Source organism: Acanthaster planci, linkage group LG02, assembly GCF_054643075.1.
Source record: "Acanthaster planci isolate LZ-2023a linkage group LG02, COTS_SCS, whole genome shotgun sequence".
In the NCBI taxonomy this organism is placed as follows: Eukaryota; Metazoa; Echinodermata; class Asteroidea; order Valvatida; family Acanthasteridae; genus Acanthaster; species Acanthaster planci.
The window spans coordinates 3,766,458-3,782,087 of record NC_141778.1 but is presented as its reverse complement, the minus strand read 5'-3'; the positions used below and the strand labels follow the sequence as shown (position 1 = coordinate 3,782,087).

The following is a 15,630-nucleotide window of genomic DNA, read 5'->3' as shown; positions in this document are numbered from 1 at the left end:
TCAATGCCAGGCCTTGATGACATGATTTAGCTTATCTGATGCAGACAGGTGGACTCTATAATTCTGCTGCTGAAGACAATATCACAACCGTACATCCACCTTGTATTGTACATACATGTACATGCTGCGCAGTTGGTAGACAACTGAAGGCCATTGTTATTATGTGTAAAATGAGCAATGTATCACATCGAAGATGTATTCTTGATACAGGGACATAGATCAAAATACAAGTTGCGTGTAATGTATGTACACATAATGTTTACATGCACATCTGGGTAATGTACTTTGCCATGGCAACCAGATCTGCTACTCATGCAAATAAATTTCCATTCTTTATCTCCAAAATTCCTGTGAAAGCCTGATGCTAATCATCATTAATGTGTACATCGGTGAGATTTTTTTTTTATAAGACCTTGACAGTGGCACCATGAGGCCTTTTGAACACAGTTTAAGAACTTGAAACTGTGATCACATGAGAAACCGATGCAACATGTAGACCCACAACTGTTTTCCTTGATGTTTAAAAGTGATCTGGCAATGTGGGTCTAAATATTATATTCAAAGTTGAATTTCTCATTTGTTTTGTGATCACTCATCTGTGGAGATTGTGGCTTGTCACTGCAGCAAGTTAATGTTCCCTGTTCTTTTGAAGTGTTGTGGGTGGGGGGTCCTTGTGGTGCAACCTTGGTATCAATCGGTCAACTGCATAATAACACTTTGTTATCAGACAATTGTTCTGTTGAACATGTAACTGCTAGGCATCCAAAATATAAGGGTTCATGGCGCCAGAGGTGCTTGGCTCATGACAGTGAATCTGCAGACAAGGGTTTTGAATTAAACAAATACCGTTGTGACTCCAATGCTTTCGAATTTTAACCCTCTTCATCCAGGGCCTGAAATCAGTTTGTTTGTTTTTTTTAATGCAGGGGTCTGAAATTGAGGCATTGTGTTCTGTACTGCTTCACAAGCACCCCTCCTTCCTGGGCCAGAGAGTCAACTGCAGAAAAGCATCTTGCCTAACAATATCGGCATGTTCAACACGTACCACCCACTACGACACACCTCTAACTGACTGTACAAAACAACCGCACCATTTCATTAAATCTGTTTACACATACCCCGTTTACTAATATGTATTCTTCAATAGGTCCAACACCATGACAAAAATTGCCGTTTTTCTAATACTCAACTTCGTCTCCGTCTCAGGCTTCGTCCCCGAAACCAATCCCCGATTGTGGGCCTGAAGCGTTTAAATTACATTGGATTACTATAATTTTTGGCTTTCTTGCATCTTATTTGATGTTCTGTGGCACTATTAGACTGATTACTGCCCTTACAGCTTCAAAGTCTGCTAGTAAAAAAACAGTTGAAGCCTGGGACGGAGCCAAAGTTGAGTATTGGACAACGGCCTAAATACCGGAATCTGTAAGAGCTCTTCTACAATGTATGGAGCAAACGTATGACAGCGTTTTCCGTGTTTGAAACACTAATTACAGTGAAATGATTACATACTTACACGGGCAATTCAAACACAGACATAGACAGAATATATAGACTTTATTGGGTTCACATTACTAAATGCATTACCAAAAAACAAGCACTCACCAACAATGCTGATCAGAACGACATGTTTATCCAACATAATGTGCACGAACATGAACATCTCATCAAAGCCTGCACGCCATAAGTAATTTGTGTTGTCAAGCACTCAGCAATCATCCTGCAGATGAGCGATATATATTCCACAGACTTGCAAGTCCACATGCGACCTGTGCCTCATAGAACTCTTTTTAGCTGGAGCCCGCAACCGCAAAGCAGGGAGGGAATTAAGGATATTGGCACGTACTTGAATTGTATGCCATCTCTGCTATGCAAACACCCAGCATTTGTCCTTCCTTGCTGCGTTATCTACTTACTTTTGCTCCTTCTGCCCTTCCAGTGTAAAGCACCTACGCAAGATTGGGACTTTAGCTTATCGACTGGGAGAATTTAGCCTGCAAAAACATCCTCCAATGCGATTAACATGGCAGTGATAAGATTGACTGGTTGGGATAAGAACGTTAATGGGAATTGTAGGTATGCTCTCGTAAGCCAGTTTTCCCTTATACTGATGTGTGCCTGTGTGGCTGCTGCGTGGCTAGTTCAACCTTCAAGTGAATCTGGTCGTTTGTTTTCACGGCAGCTGGCTTCAGCACTTTTGAGAATCTTCATCTAATTATTGTTAGAGTTTTCACAGCTAGAAGTGGGCATGGCCACTTGAATGTGTGAAACCTATTGATTTTCATATCCCCTATTAATTTCATTTAGACTGAGCCAGCTGTTTTTGTGGAGCTCCTTCTCAAGCCAACTGCCGCAAAATCAGCAGCATGGCAAGAACTGTAAAAATTCAATAAGCCTCCATCATGTGCTTTAAAAAATGAAACGGATTATCCACAAGTACATATGATGGACACTGTGCCAATAAAAAGACACACACAGACCACCGATTACCAGTGTTGCTACACAAAATGAAATCTTTTTGAATAACTCTCCGATCTTACTCAGCAATGAAGATGAACTTACAAGTAGTGTTTCAAATAAAGAGAGCAATGTATAGCTTGGCAAAGGAGGGAAATTGGGTGGCACCATCTCTATCCCAACCAGTTGGATTTTGATTGTTCACGAATAACTTATCATGTTAAGAATTAGTGCTTTGCTTGGTAGGTCGGGTTGGCTGAATATAAGTTTAATTTTAATTTTATGTTAAAATAATGCCTACAATTAACCCTAACTCCCTAGGGTGTGTGCAAAATCATATTAAAATTGGACGTTAGGGTTAAAGGACACACATTCAATGGCAATTAACTGACATTAATTTACCAATATACTGAATCCCATTGTAAGAATACTCGTTTCCAATTTAGATCAATTTGATAAATACTTGAAGGTTTTTACTTTCAAGTCTTGCTTGACTTTTTAATTACGTGACATCTGAGGAAAAATTGCTTATTGATTTCCATCAAATGCTGTGACAGTTTAGTTACCTTGATTCAGGTGAGGCACCTGTCACTATATATTAATTCAATTAACTGTATGGTACGTGTACATGTACTTGTAGCCAACCCAGACAAGCAAAACTTTACAATCCAATACACACAAGTGCACGTGAGCAAACCTTGACAAATTCTACCCAGGTCCCAGTAAGAAATGATATCTGCATTTCACATACACCTGATGTGCTTAAGTTTTTTTTTTCTTGTTGGTAGGGTTCTCAAAAAAAGGGGAGCTTAATCTGGTGTCCAGGGAGAGTCTTTCATTTTTCTTTCCCTTTGTCAGAGATCACATGACCTACACATTTTCTTGGACAAGTTTACTCTACTGATTGGGTAGGGGGTTAACATTATGAAACAAGGCAATAAGGGTGGAGGAAACTGAAAGAAATTCATTGAAATTCTTCAATTCTGCAATTAATAAGCATCTGAAAAAGGTCCAAAGCAGTAAACTAAACAAAGAAAAATATCTTATCAGCTTTGACACGGGGTCAGCGATGAACAAGACAGACTCATTAGTCTTTTATATGGGCAAGACAGCACAAGGAGAAGAATCCTCTTTGTATTTCACTTTCTCATTTGTTCTGTTGATGACATGTCTTCTCTCCCTAGCAGCCTCTCATTCGCACTGTGGCTGTATGTCTGGTTCCTCCTTCCCACCCGTGGACTCCTTGTCAGATCAAACCAGATCATATGCCACCCTCAAGGTCATGCCTTGCTCGTTACCATCCTCCCACCTGGGTCCTTATGGCCGGACCTTCACAGCTTGCCGTTTATTTATGAAATTGGCCGGTAAATCTAATATCGTACGGTCATTTGTGCTATCCCAAAAAATATGATCGCCAAACTGGGATGCTCTGTGATACCGTCCGGTCTGTCTGTAACATTTATGATAATAAACATCTATGGCGATGGGGCTGCATGGGAACCTCTAGGCAACTGGTACTCTGTAAACATGCTAGCGGAGTGATTTATCACCGGATATAAATTAGCGTCTTGTGGACGTGGGAAGATGTAATCAAACTTGCACAATTGTGGTATGTACCATCAGTGATAGATTGTCTCTTCTTCAAAATGACGGCATACGTTTGTTGAATTAAAACATGTTTTTGTTTATATATACAGCATTTACATGCACTTGAACAGTGACCTTTAAGACTGTCAGTCTTGTGTTTGGGAGATACGGTAAATGTGTGCATGACTGAATGGGAGAGAAATAATCCCAAATTTAAAATTAGAATCATGACGGTGTGTCTGAGGAATGGACTCCCTGCAGCAAGAGATTCTAGAGTACCTGAAATGTTTGGTCATCAGACATTATGGAATTTTGTGTGACTGTTAGAAGAGCTTTGTTGTAACTTACGTGTATCTAGTTCGTGACAGTTACTACAAGAGTCCTTGTTCAATTATATCAATGAGTCATTGCTATATCGGTTATGTCTTGGCACTGTTTCCCGGTGCTTTCTTGCAAGTACATGTAAATTTGGAGTGAAAAGTTAATTACAGCTAAAATACAAGTCAGTCATATGTCAAGCCACAGTTCGTATTCTGTATAAGTAAGAAGGGATAACTAGAAGTGTGTGACCAGAAGGACTTGTACATGTACATGTATATTACTAATACCTATGACATAAAATGTAACCTGTAATTTGACACTGTTCTAAACAACTACAGGTCCCTGACAGCATTTTTGCTTTTATTATTTTTTTCATGAAGCAGTGTCACAAACTGCACACAGCATTCAGGAAAGAGAAAGAAAAAAGATTCAAACTGTTCTCATTGCTGTGGAAAAGGCTTTTATATACTCAAAGTAAACATTTCCGTCAAAAGAATGGCTGTCGATGATGCACGCTTGTACGAATATTACATGCTGGACTTACATAATGCTTTCCAATCCTGTGGGCAATTAGAGATTAGGCCCCCAGGAAGGAAAAAAAAAAGCGAGGCTTGCAGCAGGAAACTGGAAGTAGATGGCAATTGGTCTCCACCTGTCCGTTTTACCTTTCCATTAACATTAGATTGAAATTTAATCAGCAGCATGGGTAAAAGGGCAAAGAGCATCTTGCGATGCACATATTTAAATGCTTTGCATGGAACATCAGGTGGATTTCAGTGCCGCAGCATGATGAGCAGCACTTAAGGGGTAGGTTTATGGGTACACCTGCACGCATTCATGATTTCATTCTAACCCCCTGACATTTTTTTCTGACAAGCATCCCCCCTCCCAAGAAAAAGGATTTTTTTTTACCCACTGAGTGTTTATTTTTTTTAAACTCAAATTAATGAACAGCATATTTCTGAGATTTTTTTCAGTTTTTTCTCAAGATTATAAAGCATTGTTTCTTTTTCTGGACATCTCCTCTGTTTGAGCCATTGATAGTCACTGTCTGTACCCACCCCAGCCTTTCAATCAGGTGAATATAAATGTACATACTCCCGTATTTTCACACTTTCCAACAGCTAATTATATTCTTCATTTTAACTTGGATAGCTTGGAATGGATGGAAATGGTGTCCAAGAAAGTCCAGTGCAAACACTCAGCAAGCAGCAACCATAGACATGTAAAACATCCGTTGATTCGGGGATGAGTGTAGATTACAATAAAAAATTAGTCTTTTCTATTGAAATTCTTTGAATAGTTGCTGATATGTTGAAGTAACTGTGTGGAATCTGAACTTGCTTCATGTTGCACTGCACTGCAGCATTTCAGATCTTGCAATATTTCAGATCGCGAGTATTGCTGCTTATGTCTCATCACCACGTTTGTAAGGTCCAGCGAGGGGCCACAGTCAGCTAATTATAACCTTATACACCTTATTCGTGTATACGACTTCACTGATTGAAATCTCTTCTTACTGCTCCTGCCTACAGTCAGCCAGTAGGACAGATGAGAGAAGAACGGAGACTATCTTCACTGTATGACCAGAGCCTGTGACTCAATTTGATGCGGTGACAGTGGGGCATATGGTTTGACACAAAAGCACAAGCCTCTGTGGTCCATTGGCCTGGTTTGGAGCATACACGTACTCCAATTTGCACCATTCTGAATCCTAGGCCGTTTTTCAATGCTCAACTTTGTCTCTGTCTCAGGCTTTGTGTAGGAAACCAATCCCCAATTGTGGGCCTGAAGCGTTTAACTTAAATTGAAATACTGTAATATGTTTGGCTCTTTTGCATCTTACTTGATGTGTTGTGGCACTATCAGATTTACTATTGCGCTTACAACCTCAAAGTCAGGAAGTAAAAAAAAACAGTTGAAACCTGAGATGGAGCCCACGTCAAGTATTGGAAAACGGCCCTAGATTTCAAACAATATTCTTCACACACTCACACAGGTTAAGGTTATATATGTGTACACATTCGTACATTCCAGGTTTTTTGTTGGAAGTACACATGCCGAAAATAAATCCCATAACCTGTGAAGTACTGTGTACAGGATGGTACTTTCTTTTTCTCAAAATGCACATTTGTTACAAGTATGTACAAATTCAGTTGGAAACCAGCCACATTCATGGCTTGACTTCCACTGGTGGAAAACTCTTTGGGATGTCTATTAGACACTTATTTAATTGTTCAATTAATTGCTTGATTCGCAATCTATCTTTTTCTGATGAATATAATAGGACAGACCAATTTGTGTAGAAAATTCCCCCCCCACGAGCAACCCTGATATGTTGTCTTGAAGCCAATCATTTTAAGAACAATTCTTTCCAGTCAAATGTGGGGTCCAATTTCACCCACATTTCTCATCCTCCATGTTCCCAAACTCTTCTCAAGGCAACAAAACCTGAATCAAGTGAGAAACTGCGTAGACAGAAATTACGCTTTGGTCACTGGACATGTTACAGCCAATTTGGGGCCTAGATGCTGGTCTGCATTTCTCACACCACTCAGGTAACATTTTGCTAAGAAACATATGATGCACAGAATATTGGCAAAGTGTACTTTGCTGATGCATGGATTATGAAATCTATTGGAGCCACATATCAACACCATTACTGTTATGAGCCAAATGGCAGCTGTGATGAGGGCCAATGAACTCATTGCCAGGTCACAGCCTACTCTTGAGCACTGTCCCCACCTGGCCAATTCACAGATCAAGTAATTGGATGATGATAGACCAACACACTTCTTCACATTTTCAGTGCCACTCAATCGTCACCAGCCTGGCCTTGGTAACTTTGACCGAAACACGTTTAGGAAAGACAGAAAAGAAAAAGGTCACTTTTATTTATAATATGGGATTCCGGAGGAATCCTGGGGCTATGTGGGCCTGGAAGTTCCAAGGAAAAGAGGAAAGACATGGAAGTGCCTGAGAAAACTTATTCCATAAACTTGATAGCACTGTACTAGGAGTATCAAAAGTGAAGATATGTCGTGAACTGCAGCTTGAAATTGTTAGTTCAACACATCTTTGTGTTGTCCAAACAGACTTTGTAGGAAAAAAAGCCTGTTATTTTGCACAGGCATCTCTCTTTATACATTCCCATGACAGTCATGCCATCACACAACTGAAGTCCAAACTTGGAAAAGGTTTGATTTGACCCACTCGATTCTTATAGTTTAAATGGACTTTATTTAAATATTGAATGGAGGCATCAAACTCCAAGAGTCTAGACCTAGGAATTCACACCTACTCTGTCAGTTGAAATAATACTGGATCTGCTTGTTGCATGGAGAGCAAGTACATTTGCTCTAATTTTGTTTGGTATGTGTTTCTCAATACTTCAGATACTTTGCTTAATTGGGAGCGCTCCAGTGGCCATACAGAAATATTGTTTCCAATATTGAAATGTCTTCTTACCCTAGTAGGCACTGGGATGAGAGAAACTGTGTTACAAGTGCAAAGCATCACTGGTAATGAGTTGCTATGCACACTGCCCCACGCAGGGCTCGCAAAATTTTCAAAAATGCAAGGGAGTCTAAGATCTGGTTGCCTGACAAGGAAGTTTTTGCCCCAAGCTGCAGGCCAATACGAAAAAACATGTTTACTGATCGAAAATGACCTTAGTGACTTTTGTTTGAAGGGGAGCATAGGAGTAGAACGAAAATCCAACACTTGAAAAAAATTACAGGTCGGTAGGTCACTCACTATGCAAGATTCCATGAAGTTGAATGTATTTCCTCGTTTTGGATTGTGCATGCAAGTACCGGTACATGTACAAATGTCATGAACCCAACTACACGTGCGTAACAAATTTGTACATGACATAATGGGTTTGACAACTTTGCAGCATGGGGATTTATGGTCGACGGCTCGCTGAACAGCAAAGTCAAGTCAAAATTTACGCAGGCTATCCATTTCAATGCACTGAAATTCTAATATCTGAACTAATTCCCTTTAAAATAAGACACGCTTTATGAGAAAATATGCTTGTTACAATGTTTTTGGCTGAGAAATGGGTTCACAGTTGACTACTTTTATGTATAAGGAAATTTTTGAAGCGATCCGGAACTGGCTAAACAGATCCAGAACTAGGAAAAGTGTCATTGTCACTTTTGTCAGTCTTGTAAGACAAATTAAAAGCTTTAAAATTTGAAAAAAATTTTGAAGTACCTCTTGCATACATGTACAAGGTAGACCTCTGACCCCATTTCATTGGTATTTGAAGATAATTGAGCAGTAATATGACTGAATATAGTTTTCCCGATCCGGAACAAGGAAAGCAACTGAATATATAGACACGGCTACGTTGTTCATGCCATTGATTCAACCGGACGGTGCACCTACATGTACCCGAACAAGTACAGTCATGCAACATCAAGGTTAGGATGTCGATCTTTTTTTTGCAGTCTTTTCTGCCAACTTTTTTCTGTGCACAGTGCTGAAATGTCTAAAATGCCAGGATTAAAATGTAATGCAAAAAATGTGTTGCTGAAAACAGGTACTTGCCCGTCGGGCTGGCAGCCTTGAACATTTGGTTGTCTGACAAAATATTTTGGTCGTCCCCGGATGTCAGATTACTGATTCTGCGAGCCCTGCCGGCTGCCCACATAAGGTAAATTCATTAAGGACAGCATTGCCATATTATATTAAAACTAGAAACTAGCTACAAATTTTACCAGTTTCTAAACCACTTCAGTGAGCTAAGTACAGCATTTTCTGTGAAGCACTTGATGCTCTCAGCTTCCAATAAATACCATCATGAAACCTTTGCCAGCACTCCAAGTATCTACTTGTGACAGCAACAGCTCCATGGTGAGATCTTACTTGTAATCACTTTCACAGTTGGTGATAAGAGTGTCCTCACCAGGTCACACAATTGTCCATGTCACCATCTGTTGCTGATAATGAGATTAGCAATTGGAAGCCACTTGAGGTTTTTAAGGATTGGCTGGGCTTCTGTGCCATCAGCTTAGAAAACCATGCTCTTCAAGTACCATGAGCATAGAGCTGGGTTTGCCAAGTGTTACAGCATGCGGCTATGGTTACAGGTGATACCCGCTGGACTGTGAAATTACACTGCTCATGGCAATAATACTGTATGTAAGTGGAATGGGTGGGGATCACATGTGACACTCAACTACCCATATCTTAGTACCCCTGTGTTGATTTGACTTTCAACGGAAGTGCTGCTAACAAAGGAAAGAATTGGATTGAATCTGTGGTTTATGTAGGAGTCCAAAGAGAATTGAAGGAGAAACTCTCTGTAGGTTTAAATGAGATCAGAGTGATGTGAGAACTGAGTGCAACAGGAATATATACAAAGTCAGTAGGGTGTGAGGGAAGTAGTGGGAAGAACTGGTCCAGAGGTGTTACAGCTCCATGGCTTGACAACTTCCCCGACAAGAAGCAGACAGAGGAGGTAGTCTAGCCAGCCTACACAGAGGGACCACAACTTTCCAGAAATAAACCATGCTGTATTTGTTTTGCTAAACCTCATAAATATTCAACTCATTACATGATGGAAATCTGGTGATGTTACTCCTAGATGCCATTGTTGTTTCTGAGCTGCAGAGTTCTGTGTTATGCATGGCAACAGGGTTGACATAGCCTTGTGCCAACGCTCTTTAAATTAATGTGTCTTTACTGTGACAGTTGAAAGGCTACAACAGGAGACTGGTTTTGGTGAAGATTGCTTGCCAAACACTAAATGTCTAAGAGGTGGGTTCTAGAGGGAGCTTTTGGTGCTACCGGAAGCGAGGTGAACACTAACCAGGAGGACGTTGCCTGGACGTGTATCATTTCTGCTTCTTGGACGTGCAGTGGAATCGGCCAATGACACATTCCCATTTGTTCATACATGTAAGCGTTTATGAGCTGTACATGTACCGGTAGTTATATGAAATCCTAATTAACCAACATACCTAGGCTTCATCAGAGATTCTATAATAAAGATGTGCACGCCAAAGCTGCTCAACATAATGTGGAAGTCTAAAGCAATTAATCACAGATTCCAAAGTAACACTTCCCATACTGTATGTTGTAATGGAGTAAATATTGCTAATCTGTGCTACTCTTGGCCTTGGGATTTCCTTCATAGGCATTAACATCAAAAGTCATCTTTCCAAAATGGTAACAGTGAAGAATTTAACCACAAAACAGGGGCACCAATGATACCTCTAAATATTACAGATCGAGTCATAATATTGCTAAACTCGAGGCACAATGACAATTACAGCGAATCTTGCATGGAGCTTGGTTTTAAGGTACATGTAAGGGGCAAAATGTTCTTTTTTACCATACTTCGTAGAGAAGGTCCTCCCCCCTTTTTAACAGGAACATAAATCATGGTATAAAAAATGCCCAGATTTCAATTGAAATTTAAAAATACTTTTAAAACAATTTTTTTCCTCTGTGCTTCCTGTCTGTTTTAATCGCATTTCAGTTTTAACTGGGTTATTCGCCACAGTGCAGTGTTCCTTAATCAATGTCAAGGGGGTTATGATTAAAAACTCAAGCTCTTGACAGGAACAACGCTGGTCAAACGAGAGGAATCATTAACGCGCTATGCTTTGCATCATCAGCAGGGAGCCACAGAAGCAGCTCACAGTACAGTGGCATTATTAACTTGAACCCTGCGCATGTTGCTACGTGTGAACGATACTGTAGGTTCTGGTGATTGATCTTTTGATGCAGAAACACAAAAAGAACCGCCCACCGTGCATAGGGGGGGGGAAGAAGCCACGGGAGCACAAGTGCATTATGCGGTTACACATCTTGAGTGAGCCATGTTTTGCAAACTTGCCTCAAGAGCGAGCGGGGAAAGAGGGAGTCAAAGTGCGTGACGTCATTAGCCAATGCCATGATGGAAGGGGAGGTGCTGGAGTGTAGCATGGCCACGAGAGCCAGGGAAAAACATACTACGTGCATGCCCTAGTGCCTGGACTGGAACAGTTTTTTAATATGCATAGCCAATGTGTACAAAATATCTGACTTAAAAATTCGCTATTGAATCCAAGGCTGAACTTGACAAACTAGTGTGAGACATATCACACAGAGGCTGACAATGCAATGATTCAAGAGCAAAAAGTTGAAACCATATTAATGAGATCCCACCACAGCATTGTCCAACGATTCCGAACATTACATTTAACATCAGCTTTGGGTACATATTTCCCTGGTCCAGAAGTGCACCTTTAATCACTACACAAACAAATGGCTCCAGCCCATCAGTCAGCAAGTTCTGCGTGATGCACATCCAAAGTACACAGCCCCTTTGCCACAGGGTCCTTCTCTGTAATCCCAACCTCCCAAGACGCAGCATCCTCATCTCCCACACCAAGCTCTCAACACACTGATAACATCCAGTCTCTCCTTTGACGCACACCAAGTGATAAGGATTAATAAGGTCCCCACTCAGGACAGCCGCCGTCCTTTGTCATTCCTTCAATGCATTAATAAAAATCCAGATGGAGAGGACTTGCGTCTGACATGGAGTCATGGATTGACTGCCATCTGGAATGCACTGATGGATTCCCCCAAATCCAGAGCCAGTTTTAAATTTATGACCCGTGTGTAGGAAGTAATGGAGGTGACTTAAGGCTGCTACAATAAAAAGGCTCTGGGAAGGAATCAAGTCCTATCAGCAAATGGCAGCATAATGCATGTCACTAATTCTCAGTTGAATGGGCAGAAAATCATTACATAATCTTGTCACAGCAACTAACACACATGTACATTTGGGGGTGCGCACAAGCGTCCTCCTAGATTTACCATGTTCACATTTTTGTCCTCAAGAGCTTACTGTAGCTAATTTGTGCACGCCCGAGAAAAGCATAACTTATGAGCAGCAAACTGTACAGGTGGACAATTAAGTGAGTAGGGGGAGAAACTGTAAATGAGTCAAAGCAATAAAAATCTGTCCTCTCACCCTCAGAGATCCTGACTAACAAAAGTAGCAGGAGACATGGACAAACTGCAAACAGGACTGGAAGAAAACTGTGAATGTTCTCAGCCTTCAACTTGTGCACATACATTTCAAGGTACTCCAATCAGAATTTGACTTTTCTCCAGTACAGTGTGTATACTGCGCGCTCACAGTATTCGGCTCTCAAGTGCATTGAAAGGGTTGTTTAGATTGTTGCAACCTTTGCTCCTTTTTATTAAACATCGTGGCCATGAAAAATGTTCTCCATGCGAAATAGCACATGCGACAAATCTTGTGTTCCTCTTAACGATGCTTTTATACACTCTCGCCTAATGGCATGATCATTTACAGGTAGTTTCTGGTGGCAGAGTGGCAAGAAGGGTTCAAGTGTCTTGGTGAAGGGCACAACAAACTGGGTCCTTGCTGAGCGTGAATACCAGCTTTCTTGCAGTGGTACATGCGTACTATGGGCTGTTTATATCATATAAGAGGTGCAGTCCACTAATTCAAGTGAGAATTTCTGACCAGCTCATTAGCATGGGAAGTGCCCCACAATTTCTTTTGAAAGAAAGGGAATGTTTGGCCCCCGAATTGGTGAGGTTTTTGTAAATCTTTCCAATGATCAACTCCCTGGTTCTTTGGGCTTCCATCTGAGAGCAGGATGGCTGAAAAAATATGGCTGAAAAATGGTGTCCTAAATGCTCGAAAAAGAGGAAGGTTGTCACTTGAAAAATGGCTGCATGCAGACTTTGGAAAAATCACTTTTTGGGGAGTAAGTTTGTTTTGAGGGAATAATTAATAAGAGTAATTTGTTGACCAATTCATCAGAGGCTTGAATGGGGCTGTGTCTTCTCTCAAAGACTGCACCTTTAGTACTCACACAATCACTGCAGGTGTCCAGGCAGAATGATGTCACATCACCACAGTAAAGATGCAATGACAAGTTGAACAGAACACTTACCATCACCAGTACCCCATAACAAAATTAACCATGGTTTTTTTGGGGGGGGTTGTCATTTTTTTCATCTATTTTTAAATGAGAACAAAGTCAATCACTGCTTTGCCATTTCAGAGACATGAGACTGGAATGAAGATTATGAATACCTAGAAATGTAACTGAATGCGGCCTGTTTCGACATTTGGAAAGCACTGTCCCTCGGTAATTTGCCTCCATGGTTGAGGGTGAATGTTCCCAGAATAAACTGAATTGATACCCTCTGCAATCCAAAGAGTGAAAGATTCACTACACTCAAGTGACAGTGCACTCCCTCTGATTGAAATTGAGAACCAGGCAAATTTGCACAAAACTTTTTCAAACCAATATATCAAATGTTTCACTCAACTTCCCACTGGAGGTGGCCCTTTTTTTAAAAACTTTTTCCATCTATGTTCCATCTAAATCATCAAGCTAGTCCTCAGTTTCAATTTTTGGAAATAAAAGCATAAGAAAGAGAGCACATCTAAGACTGGCACATTAAACAAAACAAACAGCAAAGTGGAGGATTATAAGATCACCCTCACTGGACTCCTGACAGTTTTCATTCCCAATTTTGTGCAACACTCTTTTCAGAAGCAGTGTCTGGAAATACTGTGCATGGTGCTATTTTTGTTAAGGCTGTGGAATCTCAACCCACGTGTGAAACTTTGTCACCTTTTTGCATCTTTTTGATTTCTTCATTCTTTGGAACTTTGTTGTCCATCCCAAATGACATCCAAACCTGGCATCTCCCAACCGAGGTGAGAAAGTACATTCGGTGCACACAGCCATTTCTGGAACCTCACTTACTTCACATTTGCCGGAGGGCTGTCAAGCTATGGTCTGAACAACTGAGGTCTTTTTCTATCAGGCTTGTAGACTGGCTGTCAACCTCCACAAGTATGTGGGTCAGCTGAGAATAAGGTATGTTGAAATGCTACCCTTGCCTCAGGCTTGCTAAAGGGCAAACAATCACTACATTTAGCACGATCCAGCCTCTCTACATAAAAAGCTTCTTATTCAGCTTTCGCAGGCAGTACTTATTTGTCACAACGCCGATCCCACCTCTGAATTTGCCAATCAAAGTTTTTGGGGCTGAAATATCACTCAGATTTGATTTGAATTGGCTAAAACAGCTGTCTCCAATTTTCACACTCAGACGGATACATGCATTACGGAGCATGCCGCTTCCACAAACAGAGGAAAAGAACTTCAGTTCACATGTCTCCAGCCTGACAGAAATGATGGCAAGTCGGTGTTGCCCATCTTGTCCCAGACACATTCCAATTCTCCACCAAGAAAGTGGATCACTGAAGATTGCTTGCGTACAATCATGGTTTATCTGACGAGCAAGACCATGCCTGCTGCACTGTGATTTACAAACAGTGGTAACAAGATTGTAGCCCCGGGCAATACCACAAACTGATGAAATTGGATGTTCACAACTGAGGGACCAGGACCGGATAAGATGGGGATGTCATCACTAACATAGCACAGTTGCAGACATCTGCAGTCTGAACAGGGACCCTACATCTTTCAAAGGAAGGCAGGCAGCTCACAGGGGAGGAGATCTCCCTTTGCACTAAATGTCATCCAACTGAATGGAGTTCAGAGTCTTCGGCTTTGTGCAGTTGCAGAATGAAGCATTTTCTGTCTCTTGTGGATGGAAGATTTGTGCCACCTTGGTGTACGATCCCCAGTGGAATGTACTCAGGCTGTTAAAAGTACCCTTAAGCATGATGCGGCAGGTACTGAGTGCTAGAATTTTGGACTGGGCCAGACAACATACTTGAAGACTTTGTCATCCCGAAGGGATGTAAGAGTAGATCTGCCTGTGAGAATCCAACTATCAAACATTGGCTTCCTGAACATACATTTTTTAACCAATCTCTGACAGCACAGGTACTAAAGGTAACGAGTGCAACCTGATCTCAGCTAAGATTCAAATAGGAAGTTACTCGAGTGTAAAACTTATCTAATTGATTGAATAAACTTTCACTTTGAATGGCCTTTTCTTATTGTTTCAGTCAAGCAGAGTGAATTGTCAATCTTTGGGATAAAGAGAGCTCTGTAGAATAATTACAAGTTTATACTAATGCAAAAAATCTCTTAGTGATAGCACACTGACACGTTAGCCTGTAACTCTTCATTTCATCAGAATACCTTTACAGCTAATCAAAGATAATTTCCTGAAACCTTCAACACATATTTTACAAAAAGATAACATTTTTCAGTCAATTTGACAGTTGTTGATACCTCTTACTAAATATTGGTGTGACAGCTACGTGAGGAAGTCTTAATAAGTCTGTATCAT

The 15,630-nt window shown here is 40.8% G+C and overlaps 1 protein-coding gene across 9 annotated transcripts in view; it reads right to left on the bottom strand.

Moving 5' to 3' along the window:
- The window catches only part of LOC110975339 (potassium voltage-gated channel subfamily KQT member 1-like), a 160,288-nt gene that overhangs the window by 125,920 nt on the left and 18,738 nt on the right, over nucleotides 1-15,630 (bottom strand). The window contains exon 1 of one of the 9 annotated variants that reach the window (XM_022227753.2): nucleotides 12,344-12,499. The exons of 7 other annotated variants lie outside the window; for them this stretch is intronic. The gene's annotated coding sequence lies outside the window, so the exon portion shown is untranslated. Of the gene's footprint in view, nucleotides 1-1,605; nucleotides 2,085-12,343; nucleotides 12,500-15,630 lie in introns of those variants that run through there. One more of the 9 variants, XM_022227754.2, reaches the window with a different exon arrangement.